At 38.4% G+C, this 27,527-nt stretch overlaps 1 protein-coding gene across 6 annotated transcripts in view; it reads left to right on the plus strand.

The window, feature by feature from the left end:
- Positions 1-27,527, plus strand: part of MEIS2 (Meis homeobox 2) — a 277,957-nt gene that overhangs the window by 143,453 nt on the left and 106,977 nt on the right. The window lies entirely within an intron of this gene.

Consider the following 27,527-nt stretch of genomic DNA (forward strand, 5'->3'; position numbering starts at 1 on the left):
GTTGCCACAGACAGCAGGTACTGGTGGGTGCGCAGGCAAGACAAAGCTGTGTGTTCTAGTTAGCTTGCATGGCACCCTTTCCTTCCCTCAAATTAGATGGAAAACATAGCCCCATAACTAACGTTGAAGGAAGATTTCGTTGCCAGTCTGGTTAACTGCTGCAGGTGAAATTGGAAGGGCAGAATTGTGTCCTTCATCTCAGGCAGCTAAATGTCCTTGGCCAGCTCTCTCTGGTAAACACTGTCTAAAACTAACTTACAGTACCCAGTTCATATATCATTCCTAGTGACTAGAAATCCATAGAAGCCAGGGTAATGAAAAAATAATGCTTGCTGCAGTACATGGCTGATGGTTTCAGAAGGAATGTTTAGAGCTAGAGATGCTTATATTTGTATGAATATAAAAACACAAATATTCCAGGCCTAGGTGACCGCGAAGCCCAGTCCCACCTCTCCAAAATAATCTGACCCGTCTACTTATGGGTTGCTGCATGGTGGGCGTCCTGCTTGTTGCACCAGTCTAGGACGTAGCCTGGATGGTGCTTCTCCATTTCCGTGAGCTGCTAGCCACTCAGCAGCTGAGCGGGGAGACTCATAACCGCACCTCATGACTGGAGTGACCAGCAGTGCAGGAAGGCAGAGGAGCACCAGCCAAGCTATGTCTGAGATTGGTGCAACAAGCAGGATGCTGGTCAAGCACGTCATGCAGAGACCCATAAGTGGAGAGGTCAGTTCAGGGAGATGAAATTGGGCTTCCTGGCCACCTGAGTCCAGGGTATTCACATTTATATATGAATACATACAAATATCCCCTCTCTAATTAGAGCTACCATGTGACAAGTTTTCAAGCACCATGAAAGATCTCTTTATTAGATGTTGCAAGAACGTTTGAAAGTGTTTCTTATGTTCTTTGTGTATTGTCACAAGTATAGATCTGTGAGCTAAAGGACAGTTTGCTTCAGACTGGTAGTCATACTGATTCTACAGAGCTTCTTTTGCTGTTTGCTACTTTCTCATAGATTAAAGTTTAATTCTTTCTCTTTTTTAAAAAAACAACTAACTGGTTTCCCAGAGGCACACTAAGGGCAGCTAATTTGACAGGGGCCCAAAGATTGATATCTATATGTAGACACAAGTCTGTGTTTGTGTGTGCACACCCATCTATGCGTGACTTACTTAATTTTAAAGGTAAATTAATGTAATCCTTTGGCAGGCAAAGACGTTTTTACACAAGCAAGCCTTTAGGATGTAAAGGAATTTAACTGCTGGGGTAATGTATCTGTCTTTTGCTTCAGAGTTTTAAGCTGTGTTTTTAATTGCTTCTCTGTTATGTCTTAAGTAAGATTTTTGTGCAGAATCCTATTAAGCAGTCATATACCATAAATGCTTCATGGGCAGACCACTCTATGTTGGCACTAATTGATACTTCTGCAAGACAAAGATCATGCCATTAAAATCAGCACTGGTTATGCATGTGCAAAGGGATAATAAATATTGTCTAGTGCAACTAGCAGGAAAAAAAGACAACTATGTGTGCAGCAGCCTATTGTGTATGTGTAAAAATGATTTTTGATCCCCCCACTTTTAATTCTGTATTCTTATATTTACTTTTTAAAATGTTGTTCTTATCTAATGTTGTCCCTGTCTTCAAAAAGGGCAAAAAGAAAGAACCTGGTAATCATACATCAGTCAGCCTACATGAATCCCAGGGAAAATTTTGGAGCAGATTATAAAGTGCTTACTCTGTAATCAGCTTGAAAACAATAAAGTAAATAAATACAACCAAATATGAATTTGTCAAGAACAACTTCTGCCAGACTAATCTTGTCTCATTTTTTGATTGGGTAATCTTCCTGGTAGACAGTGGGAATGTTGTAGATGTAATATATTTTGACCTCATCAAAGCTTTTGACAAAGTGCCCCGTGATATTCTGATTAGCAAACAGACTAGGTGTGGGCTGGATAGAACAACTGTCAGGTGGACACACAATTGGTTATAGAATTGTTTATCAATGGCTCTTTTTCAAACTGGGAGGAGGTAACCAGTGGGATACCACAAGGCTCAGTCCTGGGCCCTGTGCTTCTCAACCTTTTATGGAATAGCTAATACCTTGGAAAACAGGGGGGGGGGGATTCAAAAAGATCTTGATAGACTTGAGCACTAGACTGAAAAAAAAAGAACCAAATTTCCATGGGGAGGAGGGGAGGAAACACATGCACAGTTTATGTTTCATTTTATTATATAATGTTTATTCTGAACTTCTGAGTTATATAATGCTGAAGATATTACAGGGCTGACAAGGATAACATCCATCCTCCATGCTGCAACTCCTGTGTTCCTCATTGTTGGCTAAATGGAATAGGACTGACAGGAGCTGCAATCCAGTAGGATCTGGCAAGTGGTATTTTGGCCAGCCTTGATTTAGATCATCACATTATGGCTCCGCTCATCAAAGTACATAATTAATTCTTCTGTTGATCATCATGTTTTTAGAGACTTCCCCGGCTTTGACTGTGCTGTCTGTAGTTAACAGTGTAAGTGTATGTGTCTGTGAGTGCTGAGTCCAATGCCTTTTCATCAATTATATTTACAATTTCTTTTGCATTTGCTATCAAACCATTTGGATAATGTAGTAGGTAATAAGAACAAAAACTAGACCCTACAAAGACTTCATGAAATTGTAAATTGAACTGTTAGTAAAACCACATGTCATCACTCCATTTCTTTTTTTCTGTCTTGGTGCTTTCTTTCCCAACTAGGATTACCATAGGCTGTTTGGTCAGGACAACAAGAGTGTGTTTTTGCTGCAGTATTATTGTGTTAAAAGAGCATTCACAGTAATATACTAGCATTCATCATGACAGCCTCCACAGCTACAACCCCAAGGAAAATCCAAAAATTCAGGCCTCTGTGTGATCCATTTCAATAAAAAACTTCTGATATTTTTCATCTCCACTAAGATCAAGTATTTTTGTAAACCTAACGGATCTAAATTGCCCACTTGAGACCAAGCTGCCTAATGGATGGGAAATGATGTCCTGTGTTTAATGATTGAGGGTTAAGCATGTTTAGCCTAGAGAAGACAGAGAGGTTATATGGTAGTAATCTTCCACTATTTGAAGGGCTGTCACATGGAAGAAGAAACTATTATTTATTTCTTTAAAATATTTTTATTCTGCCTTTTTCCTTTAAAAGTGCTCATTAAACATCATTAAAAGGCAATAATTAAAATTAAAAATAATAAGTTTACTAAGATGGCTTACACCAGTGTTGCTTAGTAGCTTGTTTTCTGTGGCTCCAGAAGGTAGACGCCTAATTAGAAGAAAAGAAATCTGAACTAAAAGTTAGAAAGAATTTCCTGAAATCAAAATCTATTCTACATTTGAATGGACTCCCAAGGAGGATTGGAGACTCTGCTTCATTGGAAGTTTTAAAACTTTTAAACAGAAATTAGATTACTATTTTGTCATGGATGTTTGGGCTGTAAATTTCCTACTTCAACAGAGGATTGGATTTGGGTCCATTATACCTCTACACTTCTGTAATTTTGTAATTCTATATAACTTTGCTACTTTGGAAGGCCTGAGCAGGCCTGTTAATGATAGAACTTTTTAGAAATCAGTAATTCATGAAGTTGTAAATCAGAAGCAACTTGACAGCACTAACTACAAATAAGACTTCGCGAAATCCGAAAGGCAGTTTATAACAATGTATCACTGCTGGGAAATTGAATTCCACCAAAACCTTGGGCGTTGTAAGAATTACATCTTTTAGGAAACAGGGAGGCCCAAGGAGAAAGGCAGAGGGTGTCATCATACCTGCTAATCAAGAAGTCTTGGCACTCAGACCTTGCAAGTTCTAGCTCTCCCACTTCATTGCACAAAACCTTCAAAGCTTCAAGCTTGTGTACATCACACACTCTCTCCTTATTTTCCTTCCAGGGGTCCATAAAAACATATATTCTGCAAAGAAAAAAAACCTCTGCAGTCCCTAGAGTAATGTCTATAAAAGGACCTGGAGTACAAGTTCCAGTGCTCCTCACAGAAAAATGATGCATGTGGTTTTCATGAGATATCCACCAGTCATCACTGATTACTATACCCATTCCATTACTATTATTTTTTTCTCTTGCTCCAAAGGCCTCTGGACATTAAAGCTTTTCTGTATACCATTTTCTACTAGCATGTTTGACTCCTTCCATGAAATATGTCACATTGACAATCTCTTCTGTCTATGCTTTTAAAAAAATATCATAAGCTCTGAATTAATTGTGGATATCTCCAAATGTGTTTAGTACGTGAAGTCTATTAACTAGTCTTAGAGCATTCCAGCTGATGTTTTCAGTACACCATCATGAATTAAAGTGCAATATTAGACCTTGTGAAAGTTCTCTAAGAATACTCTATACAGAATAATTATTGTTTGGCTGTAAATCCCTAGTCTTCGCTGGTCCTTCTGTGGAGTGTTTGAACTGTTTGTTGTAAAGAGAATAGAGTTAGCCGTGATTCATTAGCTAACATGAACTGGATAACAATTGTTTTGTTTTTGTTTTTCTGGGCCTGGCCCTGTTCTTATCTGGATATATATGTAGAAGGCCTCCTCTTCACTGGAAGGTAAAGGTGTGTCAGCCTGCACCTGCTGAATTTTTTTCTGCTTTGTCAGAGCTATTTTTTGCTGAGTGTTTGTTTTTCTTGCACACATTGTTCCATTGTTGTACACTGTTTGTGCACACTGCTGTTTCTTTACAATATATATTACTGTAGATAGAATCTACCTTCTCTTTCTCTGATTCTATGACTTTTCCCTCTATTAAACCTTGATGTGCATACTATATTTAGCAAATCTGCTAGGACACAACTTTCTTTTGGTGGACTGTAATATTTTACATTACATCTCCCACAACTTCCCCAGTTTATATATTCTAGCTGTGGTTGCAGTAGCCTATGCCATTCTGGCAGTCTTTTCGAGTCTCAGTTCAGACTCTTTGATTATTCTTTTTGGAATCTGTACTCTTGTATATCTTAATCTCTGATATGATCTCTAATTAACAACTTGGGCTTTAATTACATATCATGGTGGCATGAGCTGCTTGTTGGTATGTGGGTTATCCTCAATTTCTATACAGTAGTGTGCAGCAATCTAAAGCACAAAAGGAATGTTGAAGTCTTTTCTATGTGCATTTTCTCCAGGGACCATTTCCTCCAAAATATTTGTTTTCCTTTGTTCATGTGTTCACATATGGTTTCTTGCAGTCCCACAACCCACTGGGAATGTAAACAGGTGGGTGCACATGGTGTGAAGGGACAGAGGTGGGCCAAATATATGTTTGAACAACCCCCCTGCCTGATTGCCCCTTCTACTTGATCAGAGCTTAGCAGCAGCTCAGTTTTAATGACCAGGTTTTACCACATGGTCTCATTCCATCCTGCCTAGGTTGAACCTTATTTAAGGAGCCAAAGCTGCATGAGTGGCTCATTAGTTTAAGGCCAGTGATGAACTCTTTCACTAACCTCCCTTCATTGCACGCAGGGTGAAAATATTGTCTTGTACAAGTTTTATTGGTTTTTGGCATTCTCTTTTTGGCATACTCTTATATTTTCTTAAAAATTCTGAAAGATTAGAAAGTTCCTCTTGTTTTGACTGTACAGCTTGGTCTTAGAGATGGGAGTATTTTTATATGAATACAAACATCCCCACACAGGTGGTGTTAATGAGGGTCCTGCCCGATGGGGCCGGACAGTCCACTCACCGATCCGCCGCGGACGCAGATGGCACAATTCTATTAATGGCTTCGCCGTTCACCACTCTTTGACCTTGCAGCGAGTCTTGTCCTCCTGCCTCCTGCCAGGAGTGGCGAGCAGGTCACGCGCTGCAGAGCCATTTGTAGAATCGTGCTGTCCGTGTCTGCGGTGGATTGGTGAGTGGACCGTCCAACCTCGTTAATGCGGGAATATTTGTATACGAATATGAAAACCTCCATCTCTAACTTGGTATACATTCACTTCTTCATGTCTTCCTATGCACATAAGTATTGGATATTTTGTCCTGTTTGAAGATTCTCTATGATTATGCTGTACAGCCAGTAAGCCTTATCATCTATGAAATTTTAAGTCACTTCTTTGCACAAAAACTTATTTTCTTCTTAACATCTTTTTCTTTACATCTTTGGTTCATTTGTTGCCTTGGTTTTCTCTGGCATCTTAGTTATTATAACATGATACTTTGAAATTTCTTCAGGGAAAAAATCTCTTAAACAAGATGTAACATTTACTGAGAACTATAAGCAGTGTGAACATGAATACAGAATTTTGTGGTACCTTTCTGAGTAATGAAATAAACTTTCATGGCAGAGAGTCCACTTTGCCAGATGCATTAAGTATTATCCTCAGTTCTCCAGTGCACAGGGGTGTAGGGTGGAAAATGCATAGTAACCTAGCAATTAAATGCAAAAGCATACTAGCCAAAATCTATTCACATAAAGTTCATGTCACTCAAACTGGATATTAAGATTTAATTTAAATAGATTAAAAGCTTTCTATATCCCTGGTTTAGGTTCTGATGCTCACTAGGACTCCCTTTTGCCCTGGGAAAGCCTTTGGGAGTCTTCGGATAGGAGAGAGCTTTTAACGGTCAGGTATTACTGCCAGATCTGTGGTGATCTGGCAGTGATTTTTTTTATATAACCATTGCAAGCTTCTCTTTTCCACCCCCATACTATGGGGCTTGGCAGAAGACAGTGGTGAGTTCAGTGGTAAATAGAAATTGGCAGAACACAGGTATGTGTAGTGGACAGTGGGTTTCTGATAGATGATGCTATGGTCATTGTACAGTAATGTCCAGAACATGAATATGTTGCATGGACTGGTATATTCCATGGTGGTGGAATGAAAATTGTTAAAATCCTAGCAGTATCTCAAGTGTATTTTGTCCGTGTTTCCAGATGATAGAGTTATCATCAGTGTATCTTTTTCTAGGGGAAAGAAAACACTTTTCAAGATACGAGATGAAAAAACCTTGATATAAGTCCACCATGAAAATGCTAGCATGTTGAGTAGCTGTTTGAGTATTTATGGAAGAACCATTGATCTATATGTGTGCTCTTCAAAGCTAAAATAATAGAGGTTGAATATGGTGTCAGAGTTTGGTAGCTAAATGTGAGGTAACACCATTGGAGATGACAATCCTAAATGTTTGCTATGCATCTCTACACAGAATGTTGGAGTACAGTATCTCAATTTCCATGGTAGTTAGGACGGAAGTGTTAGATTATCAGTGAATGATAGTTCAGGGAATTATTGTCCTGTTTTTGGAAGATTTTCAGCTGATTGTTGTTTACTTGGGAAGTTACTGGTTCCCACAAATCATTCAGAGTACTATACCATATATGATAGAATCCACACTAACCATGCCAGTGTCTCAAAATTATGGATCAGACAAAGCCTTTTTTGTGTGCTCTGATAGTAAAGGCTATATCTGTACCTGTGAAGATGTGACCCTGCACATCTGCAGACAATTACTTCTTCTAGTAAGTGAGAATAAGAACTATGAAATATGTCGCCGTATTGCCTCTCATTTTTCTGCAAGTATTTGTGATGGTAACAGTTCCTCCCTTGTTAACTTTTTTAATCATGATGGCAGTGCTGTTTTTATGTAACAGACATTTCCACTGAAACCTGTAATTCATACAAGAGGGTCATTTTTAGTATGATGGTACCTCGACTTATGAACTTAAATGGTGCTGGAACTCCGGTCGTAACTCGAAATGATCATAAGTCAAAGCACCATTTCTCATAGGAATGCATTGAAATGCAATTAATCCATTCCGGCCGAAGGAAAAAAATCTCTGCAAGACCCATCAGAAACACAATTAATTTGTTCCGGCTGAGGGGGGTGAGCATGCAAGACCCATCGGAAATGCAAAAAAGGTAAAGCAAAAAGCAAGCAAAGCATGCAAGACCCATCGGAAATGCAAAAAAAGCAAAGCAAAAAGCAAGCAAACTGTGCAAGACCCATCGGAAATGCAAAAAAGAAAAAACAAAACAAAAAGCAAGCAAAGTGTGCAAGACCAATAGGAAGTGGGGGGGGAATGCCAAAAAACAAACAATCCCCCCAAGACCCATCACAGCACAGAAACATAACCCTCCAGTCCAAAACCACACTGCAAAACCCACCCAGAACAGTTTTTAAAAAGCAGAAAGCAGCACCTTACCTTACCAGGCAGTCTGAAGCCTCCTCCATTCACACTCATTCTAACCATTGTGGTGAAAGAGCTACAAAGAAGCAGCCTTTTCGCCTACCAATTTCCCACCTTTTCCCTGCCTTTTTTATTCGTAACTGGAAGCTTCGGCTGCAAGTCAAAGGAAAATTTTGCGGCCAGAGCTGGTCATAACTCGAAATGGTCGTAAGTCGGGACATTCGTAAGTCGAGGCACCACTGTATGTTAAAAAACCTTCCATGTTCAGAAAACTGATCTGAAACTTACTTCAGACACAGAGGGTTTCTGCATCTTACACCTTAGTGACGTGTTCTCGGTGTGAAACCATAGCGCATATGATAACTGCTATAAGTGTTGGAAAACATTTAATGCACGATAGATAGATAGATTGATAGATAGATAGAGAGGGGGGGGGGATGGATGGATGGATGGACCGACCGGCCGACTGACCGATCGGCTAGATTTGGCTAGATGGCCCAAATGCTATCTTTTTCTCTTGCATTTATGACCATATGTAGAAAGTTCTTTTATAAAAACCAAATAATTTGGCTTTGCCTCTTTTTTACTACCAGATACCTTTGACTATACTAAGGGTTTAAAGCATACTGAATGATATGTCTGGCACAAAGTATTTACAGGATTCTTTCCCTGGATTGTACACAGGCATCTGAAAAACAAAAGTTTACTGCTCATATGTTTGGTGGGCAAATTTGATAATGATTTCTGTTCTAGAACCATATATTATATCAGTGAACATAAACTGATGGGCAATTGGCAAGGATCCAAAATTAGGTTGGTGGAAAGGCAGCTTGCTGTTGAGGGGGCAGCCTGGTGTTTTGCAGCATAGATTTTTATTCATGACAGTTCTGCAGAACTTGAACCCATGAGTTCAAGCATGGCCTTTGAAGTGTTTGAAATAATAACAGTTTTCTTTCTCCTGACACAAGCACTGAAGTTGTTTGTTGCCACCTCAGAAGTGTTACCTAGCAGTGTAAAAGTACCATCAAAGCAAGCTGGATGTAAGTCTATTATAAACAGAGCAGGAATAAACTTTCAGCAAACCCTGTTACACTGCAGCAAACCTGTTGCAAGAGAAGAGTATTTAAGCAAATTTGAAAATGCAGCCATTATCCAGTGCCACTTATTTCAATGAAGTGTCCCTTCTAATGTTTGACATATAAAAACTGAAACAGTCCCGAGTTTGTGGGCCTGCATAGACCTCACGACTAGAAGGACAGAGTCTAATGAATGAGAGAGTTGTGTCAGTATAATCTGTGCCATAAATGTCCTACAGAAATTCTATCCAATACATGTATTGACCTCCTATTGCCATGTGTGCAATGTTGGTTTACAGGGGACTATACAAGTAGAAACATTTGGGTGTAGTACATCCTCCATGGGATAGGAATCCTGACCCCATACTGTACCAGCTGATGGAAGGTTCCTACTGAGCTTGCTGAGCAAGTTTTTATTCATTCTGGTAAATATATTGCCTTTCAATTTATTAAAATTATGATAATATATGTTCTAGTGGACCAGCACAACTACAAATGTTTCATAATTCATCTTACAACTCACTGTTGGGATAGGTTCCATGGAAAAATAATGACTTCCTCCTCAAAGTCAACTTCTCTTGCAAGTTCACACTTGAAAGACAAAATAGCTAGGTGGCTTAACTGTTCTTGCACATAGAAGAAAACACCTACAGTTTTTTATGTGTGCCAGAGTGCTAGAGCTTTTTTTTTCATCTTATGCAAACCAATTCATAGCACTAAGTACACCTCTCTGAAAATTAGCAGCAAGTGTTGTAAATGTCATTTAACAAGCTAAGTGATTATTTTTTTAGATAAAACTTATCACAAGGAAACTTCTGAGAAACCTGTGTAATATTTATGAAGGTGGGATTCAGACCTGGGCTATGGATTTTCTGTCATTTTATCACCCATGTATTTTAATCATCTTTATAAATTGTGAGCCGCCTTGAGTCCCCTTATCGGGAGAAGGACGGCCTATAAATAAGACATAAAGGAGCTTTGTGGTACAGTAATTAAATTGCAGTACTGCAGCCAAAACTCTGTTCACAACTAGACATGGAGGCTCCGTATTCATCTACGAATATGAAGCCTGCCACCACAGGCGGCTGGCCCGATTACCGCCACCACCACCCCAGAACCTACCAGATCACTTTCTGCACAGTGTGAGGTGTGCATGACCTGTGTCATCTCCTGTGCTCCATTTGTGGCAGTCGCCCGGCTGCTATAGCCACACCTCCCTCTTCACCAAGCCACTCCATGACTGAGCAGAGATTCATCCTCCCACTCCTTTGCTGGAGTGGCCAGGGAGGCAGGACTATTGGGGCACAGGAGATGGCGCTGGTCATGCGTCCCTCATGCCGCGGTAAATGGCCTAGTGGGTTCTGAGAATGGGTGGTAATTGGACTGACCAACTGTGTTCGCGGGCTTCGTCTTCGTAGATGAATACAAAGTCCTCATGTCTACTCACAACCCAAATTCAATCCCAGGTAGCCAGCTCCACATTGACTCAGGAGGTCAGTAAATTAAGTACCCAGCTCACGGGTGGGTAGCCTGCATAATTAAATTAAATAATCTAATTAAATTGTAGCCTGCATAATTAAATTGCAAACCACACAGAGAATGCTATAAGTGCTATGAGGTGGTGTATAAGCAGTACAAATGAAATGAAATAAATAAATAAAATAAAATGTAAATCATGTAACATCAGCTGTGAACACTGAACTCCTGAATCAATCTGCAGTCCCTGTGTGATCGCTGACTGAATTCAACTGTAATATAGGCTCTAAAAAGGTCCGAGGCAAACAACTCACTGTTGTCAATGTTGCTCTAGCCCTGTTTCTGACTGGCTCTAACTAAAAGATTAGAACAAGATTTACATAGATATGGGGAAAGTACATTTTTATAAGTACTCTGTAGTATGACCTACAATGTAGCATCAGGATCTCAGAGAGAATAATGGGGAGTACCATCCTGTCTGGAGATTTTAGAGAGAACTCCCAGACCTAAATACTGCCTTGAAGGCTGTGTGTGTTTGTTATAAAGCCTTGGCCTATACGATCTGAACAGCAGCTGCATTTAGCTTTGCTTTAAGCAGCAGCCAGTGTCCTGCAGGTTGTGGATTATCATCTTTTGAAAGCACAAGTATTCAACCAGAAAAAGACTGAAACTCCCATGTGTTGCCTCATATATATATCTTCTTTCTCTCTCCACAAGGATGGAGGAGAAGGAAAGAACTGTATAAGCATCTGGGATTAAGGTGACAAGAATAAGAGAGATAAGCTACACTCAGGACAGGGGGAAAGAGAGGAACAAAAAAATTACATAAGTTGACTAGCTAAAGAGCAATTGTGAGTGCCTGACTCTTCTCCTGGATTTCATTTTATTTTTAAGACTCTTACTAAAAGTAGAAAATTGTGACTTTTAAAGTAATCAACTTGGGGGGAAGAACCTTTTTTATTTGCATTTTTTAAAAATTTGTAAAGCAGTTCTGGGACACAAGCTTTAAAAAACTTTTTATAAAACATTAGAGGTAGTGTAGTGTAGTGGACAGAGTGGCAGACTGAGAGTTGTGGGTGTGAATCCCTGCTTGGCCTTGGAAACTTACAGGGAAGGTAGGTGGCATTGTTAGAGCCACCACTTACATATATGACATAACAGAGTAACCCTACTAGGATTGCTGTGAATTGGAATCAGTTTGAGGCTACATAACAACACCTGAATAAAACTTATGTTTAATTTAATTTCTACAAAATTAGACCATTTGAGCACCCACTGTTCTGACTTTTCTCTTATCCCACATTTTGAGGCCTGTTTGGCTTATTCAGCAGTACAGTTGTTCAGGCAACATGGAGCTAGGGCCTGTTTTTCAAAATGAAGCTCAGAATGAACCTTGTTTTGAATTAACACCCACCCAGACATTTCTATTTTTTTGTTTTGTTATTTGTGCTGTTACTATTTATGATATCTATATTATAATAATGAATTAATGCTACCTTGCTTTGGTTCCCTCCCAGATTACAGCCTAATTAACAAATAAATGTATGCCATATGTTTTCAAGAACAGCCTTGTATGTTATGGTTTGTATGATATTATGTCTTTAAACTCTGCATGTCTTCCTTAATCCGACCTGCGCTTGTTAATAATAAATAGCAGGTGCCTGGAATTATGTGATAGAAAGAAATGTCATAAAAATTTACAGTATAACTCTTTTTATATACATGGCAAAGGAGACACAGAAAGCATGTGGCTGATCCAAATTGTGTATATATTGAAATTCAGATATATACGTAATGCTAAGCATGAAAATCAATAATTCTCTATTTCTATCACTACATACACTTTACAGGGTTGTTGTGACGCTAAAATGTTGTTCAACACTCCTTTGGGATGAGCAGAATAGAGATAAAATGTAACCACAAGGCTACAACATGAATTTAGATATGTATGCTCAGACTGGCAAATATTATGTGAGCTTTGTTTCAGCAATTGGCTAGGTAACCTCAGTGATAGGCAGTGGGCAATGGCAAGCTTGCATTTATTTAAATATGCAAATGTGAACTCTTTGCCGGGAGAATTGGCAGCTCTGTTACGAGCACTGGCATTTTGTGCAGGCCAGCTGCCAGATAAAGCTTTCAAAAGAGCGTTCTCTCTCTCTCTCTTAAAGGGTTTTAAAAAACATTTTGCAGATGTTTGTACTTCTGATAAGTGAATCGCTATGTTTGCATTTGAAGAATCATGTAAACATGTTTGCTTTTTAATTTTTAGTCATACCCAGCTGTAGTTGGTAGATCAGCTTGGCCAATCTGCACAAAGTATTACCAAATGAAATTCAAACATCAAGGCTCCCATCAGCTGTGACAATCTTTAATTTTACTTTGTAGAGAGTAAGAGTTTTAACTCTCTGCCTGGTACTAGAGATCAACACCACGTCTCTTTCTGCCACTTTCCACACAGGCAGGGAGGTTTCAGTTTTGTGACACACCACGTGCTTTGCACGCAGATACAGTAGGTACAGTGTTTAGTGCAGTGGTCAGAGAACAGGGGTAAATTACCCCAAATGGGGTAAAAATGGAAATCCTGGGGGTAATGAGGACAGTCGCAGCAGGCATTTTACCCCCAGGCATTTTATTTCCAACGATGCTGTGTGTAGGTGGGTATTCTGTCGCGGGGAGAGAGAGCCCTGGTGAGGAACTGCACAGGGCACCTGCCTGCCCTCCTCACCTTCAAAGTGGGGGGGAGGACGGCGTACCAGGCCAGCTGGACTCTTTGCGCAGCTGAGCCCTGGCCGGGGCTCTCCTTTCTGCTTGCACCCACCCACCCAGTGCACTGATGAGGAGACCCCCTTCCCACCCCGCCTCACCTGAGCTCATGCACCCTGCGGCGCCTGCTTCCCCTTGCCAAGGATGTGCTTTCCCAGCGGTGTGGCAGCTCCAGACTGGCTGCCCTGGCGGTGGCCACAGGTCCCGGGTGAGCACAGAGGCGGGGGGTTGCCCACGGACGGCGAGAGCCAAGGGGGGGGGTAATGTCAACGTATATAAATTGGGGGGGGGGGGTAAAAGGTAAAAAAGTTCCCTGACTCCTGGTTTAGTGTCTGATGTCTAAAGTTAAATGAATTCAGCCCCTTCACTGAAATCCATGATACTACTGCCAGTTAGAGTAGACAATATTGGTCTAGACAGATGATTTAACATTGATCTGTTCCCTCACAATATATGTTCAGATTTCTGAAGACACATTTGCAGCTGATTTGTGGAACACGGGTTCATGTATATGATCTTGACCCAGTTGTTGGTGCCTGCAGGAAGAAAAATTCAATAGCTGGGAAAAATCTCTAAAGCAATAAATGGCTGATCCGAACTACAGTTGATAGTGGCCAAAATCCTACTCGCAAATGGCTACACTAAATTCTGAACTAATGTCTTTTCACTCATGAGATTTACATTGGTGTAGAAACATGATAGGATACCAGCCAGTATGATGCTTGATTAGGGGTTATAATTCTGGGAGGTCAGGGACTCATTTTCTTCTAGAACAACTGTGGGATGCACCAGGAGGCGAGTGGTCAAAATTGGAAGTGGCCAGACTCTGGATGTGTTAGGAGACAAATCAATGTGCAGGCCTATAGATGGAAAAGAATTGATACTCAACAGCTGGTAGAGTCCAGCTGATGGTGGTTTATGTCTTTATAGTAATTTTTAATTTTATTGCTTGTCATAGAATCATAGAATAATTGAGTTAGAAGGGGTCTATAATGCCATTGAGTCCTACCCCCTCTTAATGAAGGAATCCAAATCAAAGCAGATCTGACAGATGGTATCCAATTTTCTCTTGAATGCCTCCAATGTTGGAGCACTCCCCCCCATGGTTCCATTGTCATACTGCTCTAACATTTAAGAAGTTTTCCCTGATATTCAGCCTAAATCTGGCTTCCAATAGCTTTGGCCCTTATAACTTGTCCTGCACTCTTTGATGACTGAGAACGGATCTTACCCTCCTCTGTATGACTGTATGACTACTTTTCAAGCCTTTAAAAAGTGGAATCATATCTCTCCTCAGTATTCTTTCCTCAAGGCTAAACATGCCCAGTTCTTTTAGTCTTTCCTCATAGGGCTTGGTTTTCAGTCCCCTGATTTTCTTGTTGCCCTCCTCTGAACTTGTTCCAGTTGTTGGCATCCTTCTTAAAGTGTGGTGATGTTGTCATTTAAAGACTCTAAAATACTGATCATTTTGTTTTGCTGCAAGAGCTCTCTTTTTTTCTTGATGAGACCATGAAGCAAGTCTCATTTCTTGTTCTAGTACTTTGGAAACTCTGCACTAGTTTGCTTGAACTGCAATTTTTTGCTGTTTCCTTTCTTCTGCTAGATTTAATGGGCCAAGGAGACACACACTTACTTGTGGTTACCAAATGGTAAATTGAAAAGTATCAGTAAACAAATTAAAAGATTTAATGAGAACTAGCTGTTACAAACCCACTCCTGAATGTTGAAAACTTTGCTGAGGTCTGTGGCTTCAACGCTGTAGGATATCATGGGCTCTTTGAAGACTTTATAGCTTCCAGAATTGCACATCTATCTCACTATTGTAAATGTGGTAAATCCAAAATTAAAATTACAGGTCCTGTTTTAATGCATGTGTGTAAATTCTGGATTCTGATATAATCACTGGCCTTCACCTAATGGGTGACATAAGGTGACAGAACTGCTTCTATCACTGTAATCAGGGGAATCTCTCCTTCCATCTGCAGCCTCTTGTGCTTCTGAAACTATGCCCTGTAGGACCTGAAACATTCAAAGCATCAATGTCTGAGTGGGGGAGAGAGAGAAAGATCTTGGCCATTATTTTTTAATCCATTAGTAACACCGTTGCTTCTAAGAAATTAAATTTTACTGATGTTTGGATAACTTTTCATGAAGCATTGCCATGTTTGGATTTATTTTCTTAATCTAGTTTTGGAAAATGGAGAAGATATTTATGCAACAGCAATCCAATAGATATTTTGAACACAGGAACTTCTATTTGATCCATAATGTTAGAGGAAGCCAATGAAAAGAAAACTGAAGAGAGACATGGTAAAAAAAAGAGTGAAAGTTAAATTAAATGATAATTTGGCATGGAAGAAAGAAAGGTAGATATTATGTGGTTAAGATAACAGACAGGAGAACTGAGAAGTAAAATATTTGAACAATCTATCTATGAAAGCAAGACAGCTTGACTTAAAAATTGAATTGCAGGTAGAAATAGTGAAAATTCAGCATAATGTTGATGAAATATCATCTCTGCATCACTCTTGTGTCTTCTGCCCTTCAGGTTTCAGTCAATCAAGTTTCCTCAAACTAAGAAGGCTTCTTCTAGAAAACCTCTTTAGATCTTACTGTCCAATGTAGTAAAAGTCAAGTGCATCAAGGATGAGTCCACTTTACTCAGGGATATTGTCCACCCAAATTGGAATCCTCTGTTAAGGCATAATGCCTCGATGATGCTTCTTGTCAATTTTAACTCAATGAAGTTTGGAATGTGGCAGGTTGGGACAAGTGATTGACTACTTCTGGTGGGATGTAAGAAGATGGACACACTATATTATAGGAAAGCATAGTATTATTTTATTTGTCGTGTTGTCATTCTGTGTGATGTTTTACTGAATTTCATGGGGGAAGGATACCTCTCCCAAAGGGCCTAGAAGGGGAAAAATGAGGTAAGAGGAAGATAGGTTAGTGACCAACTTGTTTCCATTTGACTGTTTTAATTCAAATGGCTAGTTTTCTTTTCTTTTTAACCTCGTAAAATATCTAAATCAGAATATCTTTAAGATTAGCCTCTACACAAATGCACCTGGTATTTGCAGAGATATAAAAGTAGGTTCCGTGAAGTTCAGTGTGGCTGGTGACTTCTAAATTGTTAATAAATTAAGTGGAGTTAGGGGGTCAGCAGTGCGGTGGTCACATTTTCCGATTACAATAAATTATTCAGAGTGGTCAAAATAATAAAAAAGAGTTTAGCGGCCAAATGTGGTTCAGTGTAATTAAAAGGTAGTGTGAATGGGGGCAATGGATCAGTAATGAGATCTTAAGATTATGGAGGATGACTTGGTGCACAGCTATTATGAAAACCTCTGTGTTAGGAATAATCTTTTTTCATGTCAGAAGCAATCCAACAGTGCATTTGAAGTGGAAGATTCAGCCTACAGAGTACTGTCATTGCCCAGGAGTCATAATGGGAAGAAAATGAATTGAGCATACCACTTTTTGTCTCATTCTCATACTACTATCACAGGGGCATCCAGGGAAGTTGAAATGTAGAAGATCTATGGCAATCAAAAGACTATATGTCTTCACACATTGAATGAGTGAAGTCAATAAATCACTTCCTTGGTTGGAGTGATGGAAGAACCACGAACATGTACTGGCTTTAAAGGGGGACTGGACAGATTAATGAAGAACAAGAATATTTGATTGACCATTATAGGAAATATGATGCTAGACAGAACAGGCTTTTGATCTGATCATGCTATGTTCCTATGCCTGCCCCTGCTCTTGAGATACCTGTAAAAGTTATTCTTCCTGTACTTAATAATGGTAATTTCAGACCTTTGAGCTCATCTTGAATTGACCCTTTCCAGGGTTTTCTAGGTACTGATTACTTAGAAGTTGTTTACCATTCCCTTCTTTTGGGGGTGCTCTAGTATTGTGCAGTTTGCCCAAGGCTACACAGATTAACTCCTCTTCTGGGAAGCAGAGTGAGGAATCAAACTTCTGATTCTGCAACCAGATACCCAAGACATTGAGCTCCCCAAGCATGTTCTAATTATATACCACCAAATCTATTCTGCGTTAGGGTGTGTGACGTTCCACCCAGTGTTCCCTGTTTGTTTTCCCCAAACCAAGGTTCACTCTGGGACGTTTCCTCTTTCATTCATTGCCACCAGTGCATATCCCTTATCCACACTTGCACAATACTTGAATCAGATACTTGCAGCCAACATAATTTGTTTATTTATATTGAATTTGAATCACAGATGTTCTTTTTATTCATTGCATAGAATCACTCATTAAAGCTTCTTATACTTGGTTACAAGTTCAATTCTTCATTTGTTTTATTGATTTATTCACTTTAATCAACTTATTAATAATATCAGTTCTCACAAGTACTCTGATTATCTATCTTGACTATTCAATTTCTCTCCTCACACTCTCATTATCTCTTTCCCTTTCTCTCTCTCTAAATCCCCAACTCTAACTGCCTCTTACTGCCTACTTCCTCCACCCCTCCTGTCCTCTCATAGGCTCCTGCACTTGACCTTCAGCTATGATTGACAGGAGTGACGTGGGCATTCCGTCACAGGGTGGTACTTTCCAGGGTTTTTTAGGCATAGCATATCCAGCTTATGTTTTCCACTCCTTTCTCCTTGAATTGTTCAGGACTTTGCAGTTTACCCAAGGCTACACAGGCTGACTTTTTCTCTGGGAGGCACAGCAGGGAATTAAATCCAAACCCTCCTTCCAGAACTTTAAACCTGGTTTTAAAAGAAACCTGTACTGCTATAATTGTATGAAATTTTAGTCTTGTATAATGGAGTTATTTCCTTATTTAATAAGGTATTCACAAAATATTTTCAACTTTATTTTTGAACTTGCAGATACTGTACATTGCTACCTGTTGTTCAGGCAGGAAGGCAAAGGAGATATTTCATAAGATAAACTTGCAAAGAAGCCCCTTAAAATAATAAAGTTGAGTGCTAGCCATATGCTATACCAATATAATAGCTTATATAGTATAAAGTATACATTATACTTTCCATCTGTTCCTGTGATTCTCAGGGGCATGCACCAAGCCAGTGTACATACATGCCCTGAGAATCATGGCAGTGGCAGTTTGTTTACCAGGGAGGAATGGATGGAAAGTTAATCTTGGACTTACACTAGGAACAGGATTTCAGCCAACATAGGCTTGAATTCTAGCAATATATTATGCCAGTTCTCTAATATATCAATTTTAAATGTGCCAAAGTTGTTCCTAAGGCTTGTGAACCCAATGCCACATCTACCACAATATTTTTTTCACAGCTTTGTTGCACATAATTACTTTATTAATTATCCATATTCCCTCCTGTTGTACCTTCAATATTTCATGCACTTTGCTTTAGTAGTATTTGTCTTTCAGTCCACACAGCTGGCTGTCTTTCTTGTTATTGTATCTGGAAACAGCCATATGTCACAAGTGAAATTCTTGTTTCATGCAGAATTTCCTTAATTTTATCTTCCTTAGCATTATATTTTCAAATTTCTTTCCCTGTTGTTAAATTTTTGCTTATTTTATTTATTTAATTTATTTATTTAATTTATATTATTATTTATATATATTATTTATTTAATTTATGAAGTAAAAAATAGACTTTTGAGGGAATGCAAAGATCCCTGTTTGAAAGACCACTCTTGAAATCTGACATAATTCATTTTGGAATTTTGTTTTGTTTCAAAGCATATACTTTTCTTTCAACACTACTTTTTGGGGGAGGGGGCTCCTTTTCTCTCTTTTTTCAATGTTTCCTAGGTAGAGTTTACCAATTCCCTTCATCTGGAGCATCCTGGAACTATGTAGCTTGCCTAGAGTCACACAGGCTGGCTCTTCTCCCTGGGGAGGCACAATGGGGAGTTCAACTCCCAACCTCTCGCTCTGCAGCCAGGGATGCAGCCAGCAATAGAATCCAAACATGGCATTAATTTTAAGGTAGCTTATATTTTAAAAATGGAAATATATAGTTGGAAAAAACTACAGAAAAAATAGCCCATCTGATAAAACAACAATATCACTAAAATCTGCCAAAGATTCCTGAACACAATCAAATAATATAATGTACATTATGAGTTTCCTTCAAAAACATAGTTCCTCCTCAAACAGGAACACCACTTAGAAGACAGTGTTCTATGTACTGCATGTCCAGTCTTGCACGACAGGATTTCTAAAATATCTAACATAAAATAGGTCCCGTGATCTTCCAGACACCTCCCCCTTCTATATTTTGCTTGCCAAAGGTATATCTCATAGGGGAGTACTTACTTACTTACTTACTTACTTACTTACTTACTTACTTACTTACTTACTTACTTACTTACTTACTTACTTACTTACTTACTCACTCGAAGGTTAAAACAACACAGTTTATTATTCCTTGGTTTACAGTTATTCCAGTAAACTAAATAGATATAGCTGATATATATCACAGGTGACTTTTGATGGTGGCAACCTCCTACCTGGTCCCCAAACTACCTGTTACCTCACGGCAGTAATTACAGTAAGTAATACCTGACGATTCTGAACAGTGCTCAAAATAAATATTTAATAAGCCGTGTTTCAAGGACTTAACAATATACCAAAACACTTTCTCTGCTTATTAACATGTTTGTAATGATCTTTTTAACTGGCTCTCAAGCCAATACAAAATATATTATTATGAAAACAATTGTTAACAACAAAGTTTAGGGGGGAACTCACAGAGATAGAGAGGCCTTGAGATTAGTACAAGGCAACAATTCTTTAACAATACTGACAAAAACAGTCCCCGACCAAGTAAGCAGTGCCATGGCCGGTTTAATCTTCCTAAGGAGAGACTTCCATAATGGAGTATTGGCACAGAAAAGGCCCTCATCTTGGTACAGTCTGGTAACATGATCCCAAAGTATTTTCAGGGTGGAAGTGGTGTAAATAGCAGATTATAACAAAATGTCTTTGCTGTATCATGAACACAGTTACATCAGTGGTACAGTCATATTGGAAGTTTAACCCAAAGCAGTACAAATGAGGCTTTAATATTTCTGGAGCATCAACACTGATCCCATGCTCCCTCTGGCTATCTGTTCCTGGATGTCTGTCCAAATTTTGATTACATTGCTGCTCCTCACTGCAGTGTCTGACACCTCCCAAGTAATTAACAAAGTCATAATAATAGCACCTCTCTTTCTTCCCAGCAGGTAGGAGCAAATGCTTGATTAGAGTTAAGATTTGTCTGTCTTCATGTTTGTGTGTAAAAGAATACAGGAGGGGAATGCTTGTGCTGTAGGAAAGAGATGAAACCTCTTAATTTTACTTTTATTTGCAAGTATTGGCTGCAATCCTGTTCCTTAGCACAGTAAATTGAAACAAGAGTAGCCCAACAGAGTCAGTGGGGATTTCATGAGTCAACTTCTCTGTAAATTCTGATAATTCCATTGAATTACTCTAGAAGTGATTTTTTTTTTAACTAATCAACAGATTTCAGCCACTGTGGACTAAAAGATTATTATGTCTTCCCCTGGAAACTCTTTTGCACATGATTCCCTTACATTCACTGTCTTCATGTTTGAGATGATGCAACAGCACAAGACTGTGTAACAGTAGAGATTGTGCTCGTCCCATGGTGAATAACTTGTAGACATTTAAAAAAATACCTCATTCATTGGACCAGCTTAGTCAACAAAAAAGTAGAAAATGTTTGATAGAAGCAGTGATGGCAAACTGACTGCCCTACAAAGAGACACATCATTTTTGTACCCTTCAACGCTAGTTTCTCACAGTAAAGTTGCAGCAACTATTCAAAATCTAGAGGCCATAAATGGCCACCAATCTCATTTTTTTCCTGCTCTTGTCTATTTTTCACCAGCTGTGTAAAGAATAGAGCTAATATTTTTAAGAAGGAGTGGGCTTTTTAAAAAAAATTACAATGAAAATGTTTTGAATTTAAACCCTTCTTTAACATGAATACTTGTATCCTTTTGCTTTGATCATAAGGCTTTTGGTGTGTGCTTCCTGGTGAATGCTTGGTACTGTATATCCAAATAAATGAATCCCATCTGGAATTCTATATACATACACTTTCAGAGAAATAGTAGATAAATATACTCACACAAAGTCATGCATACCTTAAAGCAGACTTAAAGAGGGCAACCATGGATTCAGGACTTTGATTTTGGAATTATTAGTTATCCCATTTACACAAACAAACTATTCAACTTAAAGGTAACATTGTTAAAGTTTGTTGTCAAAATATACTATGGTGTTTATATGACAGATACTATAGGTTTAGAAAGACAGTGTGGCATAGTGGATGAAGTGTCAGAAAAGGACTCTACCTCCAGTTCGCCACCCACAGTAGTCGAATGACTAGATGGACAGGTAGGTAGGTAGGTAGGTAAATCAATCAATCAATCAATCAATCAATCAATCAATCAATCAATCAATCAATCATTCATTCATTCATTCATTCATTCATTCATTCATTCATTCATTCATTCATTCTAGTGCTAACAATTCAAGGTCTAGGGTTTTTTTGTTCTCTTCCCATTGGTCAGTGTGTGTTTTTCCCTCTCCAGCAAAAGTAAATTCCTTCTATTTACTTCAAAAGAAGAGAAACTCCTCACAGCTCGGAACATGCAGAGAGAAAACATACTCTTCTTTGGTGCCCTAGTATCAGTGTCAGAAGTAGCTGCAGATTTGCCCCATTTCCATGGTTTATATTCTGCCACAAAAGTTGATTAGTTCTATTCCATTATATGCCTTTTACAGATTAGTTTGAGGATGGCTCTTCTCTGTGGGAAGTGTCTTGTCTCCTGGGCTTTATTATTCAGGAGATGAGGCCTGTAGTGATTCCCAATAGTGACATTTGCTAGTATTTTGCCTCATTGGTACATTGTAGGTTTTGCTCCTACTAAGGGGTGGAAACATTTAAAATAACACTGCTAGATCAGAACAAACCTCGTGTTTTATTTATTCAAACAAATCGACATCTTTTGATTTTTTTTTCCCCTTTGGATGAAAGCAGGCAATTTATGGTGGTTTTATAGATCAGTGGTTCTTAACCTTTGTTACTCGGATGCTTTTGAACTGCAACTCCCAGAAACCCCAGTCAGGACAGCTGGTGGTGAAGGCTTCTGGGAGTTGCAGTCCAAAACTCCTGAGTAACCCAAGGTTAAGAACCAGTGTTATAGATCATGCGGTAGAGCTGGAGAACCTGATATCTGTATGTTTATAAGCAACAAAGGTTGTGTGTGTGTGTGTGCCTCTATATTCATGTTTCTGCAATTTATTCTTTAAAGATAAAAGAGATACAATATAAATTCATGCCTATCTGATATCTAAGTTTAGATCGATAATAGGTCATTCTGACCATATGGTCATACTGCCTACATTTCATATATCTATCTACTGCCATGCCATTTGTGTTCAGTTGCTTTAGTGACTTGAGGCAGATGTACAGAGCTCATGCCTTCTCTTCAGTCTGCCTCCATACTAATGAAGTGATCTATCACTGTTGCTTGCCACTATATTACACTATGCATTCATAGATGAATATTTAGCCATTGTATGGGTGACTGGATGAGCATTGCATGGCACCCAGTGATACACAAACTAAACTATAGTTTTAGTCAGACAGTATGAAAAGTGACAACTAATCCTTCTACGTTCTGAGTACAAACACACCAGAGTTTATTTTTAAAATGAGCTAGTTAGACGTTTAGTAATATGGATCAAAGATGAAATGCAACTCTCCCGTGTTTATTATTTCAGTATGACGTCTGTTCTAATAAAGTGTAATAAGGCATGTGATAGACTAACTAGTAGGAATTTTCTAGCTCTGTAGTTTAGTCTTAAATATACAAGTATATTTGTAAATTAATCTGAAACATATTGCTGTGGTCAGAACTACTCAAAATGTTGATTGTTTTAAAATCCTTTAATTTTAAAAATATGATGGCAGCCTACCAAAACACTTTTAATAAACAGTCCACTTCATGTTTAAAAAACCATAGCATCACCCATTTAAGAAAAGGGAGGAAACACATATAAACAATACCAATAGGATATGACTATTTTGTTTCTTATTCTTAATTGAAACATAAATGGCAATTTGGGCAGGATGAATCTCTCTAGTTGGCTCATCTTTAGTTGAATGTCGATCAGCGGTGCAGTAGTATTATACTGAAATCAAAGAAAATCAACCCAATTTGATTTAAGCAATTTTTCCCATTGATTTGCTAGTATCAGGATTAGAGCTTTAGTGTGTTCTAGCTTTCAGATACATATACCAGTCACCGTAATATATATTGACAGCTCCCTCCCTGACATTGTACTTGACATACTGAATTTGATGTGTGTATGTGTGATTATGACTGAGATATTAAACAGAATTACCCACAAATAAATACCATTAGTATAGTTCATGCATTTCTAGGATACGGATCCAGTTTGCAATCCAACTTTGTTTTATCATGTTTTAGAATAATATGATGAGGATAATTAACTATCTTCGACAGAACCAAGATACAATAATGTTTGCTCATCGTTGTGTCATTTGTAGATGCTTCCTTATTCTGAGTATTTCTAGAAAATATTTCCTAAGAAAAGAGCTATAACTGAAGAAAAATAAGCATGTAGAAAATATAGGCTGTTTCCTTCATCTTTTCTCCAGCTCTTAATATCAGTCAATTAGAATTTGTACTTAGAGCTTTTCAGTTTGAAACCACTCCTGTGTCTGTGATGAGCAATCCTTCTTGTTTGTGCAGTCATTCATTATCTCCATTACCAAGAGGAGAATAGAGGACAATTACATTGTTTGGACGAATCAGAGTGTTAGGAGGAGTATTTATCATGGTGGCAGAGTGCAGCACCTGACAGCAAAGGATTGATGGCCAGGAATGAGTGTGAGTGGCCAAAGCAGCCTCATATGATGCAAATTACTGACTGTGGATTCCAATTTATCCTATTCATTTTTCTTGCCTTTGCTGAAGACTATTAGTGGTTTTTGAAGCAGTGAAAGGGTCATTACTAATGTGGGCTCAAAGCAGGAGGGGGGAGGAGGGGAAAAGCCTTCTGTAATTACACAGCCTTTTTAAAAAAAGACTTGAGGGACCAGCCAAAAAAGTGTCAACACTTAGCAATCAGAAAAATTTATTTTAATTTCATCCTTAACCCACATTAACTCAACATTATCATTTTTCTTTGTTAATATTTTCAGAATATTAAAAGCCTTATTTCTGTATTCATTCACATCTATTTAACCCTTTTTCTGAAAAATTGTGTTGCTTAGCTGGCTGTCAATTTATCCTTGGTATTCAAACAACAAGGGCGTTTAAAAATGTGGTTATGAAATAGCAATCTTTTAAAAGCAATTCTAGACTGTTGTTTTTAATAATGAGTCAGTTGGCACCCAACCAGGGTTTATATAGGTACTGTAGTATATTTACATGTTTTTTTAAAAAAATCAGTATTGTTGAAAGAAAAAAAACAAAAACTCTACTTTTTGTGCTGGTTGTGATCCAGAAAAGACACTGATGAGTAACAGAATGTTAAACTTCCTTTAATATATTTTAAATCAAGTACATTTAGAATGTATTTCAAATTAATACATATTTATTGTGACTCTCATTCCAACAACACATCAGAGTTTCACTGGAAACTTTTCTAAAAGTACACCAATTTCTTTTTTCATATATATGCAAAACAAATCTATAGTTGAAAATGCAGCAAGAGAAATAAGAACACAGAAAACAAGGTGTATTTATGCAAGTGCTTGAAACAAATTATAAACTGTATATAATTCTGACATAATATAATTTTAAAGTAATGATCTTAACTCTTAATAAGTAAATTCCACTGTAGTATGAGCTGGCTGACCACTGAGAGAACTTGAAGACATCCTACACTATACTGTAGTTCTATGTAAAGGATCACTGTGTAAAATCTGAAGTCAGCTAAGGAACAGGATTTCACTGAGTTGCCCCAGTTGAAATCAGCCATTCATGGACATATGTTCAGCCATGGAATATTCTGGAGGAAATAGGTGGGATTTATCTGTAGTACAAATAATATGTGAATACCCTCAGGAAGATTGTCTATTTGGTTTTTTCTTTTTTAATATTCTGCCATTTTGAAACTTGTTAATTTACTACTGGCACATGGCCAAGGGTCAAAGGCAGCATCAAGAGAAAAGAGCTACTGTACATTATACCTGAGATGAATTCCTTTTGGTGCATGCGATTATCAGCTGTGGAAATAAGGGGATGGGATTTGATGGGCTTGTGATTTTGTGTTGTCTGTACTGAACACCAGCTTATGTGGTAATACATTATACTAGTTTATGTGGTAATAAATTATACTAGTTTTGCGCCAAACATCTGACAATTTTTTTTAGGATTAGCAGGTCCATTTCTTGTCTTACAGATAAGAATATCCTCTTGAGTAGCTACACAAATAGTGAAACTTTGGAAGGGAAATCACAAATTAAGTAATAATTGTGGAAATTAAGAGTTGCTTGTTCAAAAGTTACAAAATATACAGAGATAGCTATCATAGCTTCTAAGAAGCAGACTGAAACATGATGTACCACAGGGGTGGGCAAATAATTTCTATAGGGGGGCCACATGAAAAATATGAACTGTGTTTGGGGGCCAAACCAACTTTACTTACAAATAAAATTAAACAGTGATTTTATGATTGTTTTTATTTTAAACTTGTTAATCTTCACAAATACTAAAGAGGTTTTTTTAGGTATGTAGATAAGCAACTGATCAACTTTAGACAAAAAGCTATAAATGGTTTTAGATGTTCAGAACTGTCCGCGGGCCAGACAGGAGTGGCTCGCGGGCCGTATGTGGCCCTCTGACCGCACTTTGCCCAGGTTTGATGTACCAGGATATTATAGAACCAATATGTTCTTCTATAGCAGTTAGAACAGCGGTTTTTTTCTTCTTTATCAGTCCTGTACTTGAGGTCCCATAACTTTTTTTGCTGTGTAGTTGAATGATAGTAGTGCTACTCTTGTGATACCTCACTTAAGACAGGTTGTGAGCCATTAATGGCTCTGTCTCACCAATTGAAAGCAAAGATAATAATACAATCATATCTTAATAATTATGATTTACTTGCTACAATAAGAATGTTTTACTTAGGCTATCTTGACACATACATTCAGAAAAACAGGCAAGCTAATTTGGAAATGTTTGCATTACTTGCCACCCTGCACATACACATACTCATACACATATGCAGAATACTTAGGCAAATGTTGTTAAACAATTATGATTTCATCTGTCATAAGGTTATAAATATAAAGTCCTGAGACATTTATCAGGACTTTTGGCATGTTTATTTATTGACAGCACACAAACTACACTTTTCTGTAATAACTGAACCATACCCAGAGCTAGGAAACAATATTCTTCATAAGAAAAAGAAAGGCGTTTCAGGGGATAAGTCATGGCCCAAGGAAAGGTCACCCCAAATTGTTGTAAGCCGCCCAGAGACCTTTGGGTAGAGTGGGCGTCATATAAATAAAATAAAATAAATAAATAAAATAAAACATGACAGTAAGGCCTCCCGTCCAGAAGTCCATAAGTTGTTAATAAGCTGTGGAGCTGCTAACACCTACTACAGCATGCAAGAGCACCAATATCTGTCTAGTTTTATTTAAATTAGTGTTAGGTATGAAGGGTTGGGGACATGGTGGCACTGTGGGTTAAACCACAGAAGTCTCTGTGCTTCAAGGTCAGAAGACCAGCAGTCGTAAGATCGAATCCACACATCAGAGTGAGCTCCCGTCGCTTGTCCCAGTTCCTGTCAACTTAGCAGTTCGAAAGCATGTAAAAATGCAAGTAGATAAATAGGTACCACCTCGGTGGGAAGGTAACAGCGTTCCATGTCTAGTCGCACTGGCCACGTGACCACAGAAACTGTCTTCAGGCAAACGCTGGCTCATTAGCTTGGAAACGGCGATGAGCACTGCGTCCTAGAGTTGGACACGACTGAACTA

Source organism: Pogona vitticeps, chromosome 1, assembly GCF_051106095.1.
Source record: "Pogona vitticeps strain Pit_001003342236 chromosome 1, PviZW2.1, whole genome shotgun sequence".
Classification (NCBI taxonomy): domain Eukaryota; kingdom Metazoa; phylum Chordata; class Lepidosauria; order Squamata; family Agamidae; genus Pogona; species Pogona vitticeps.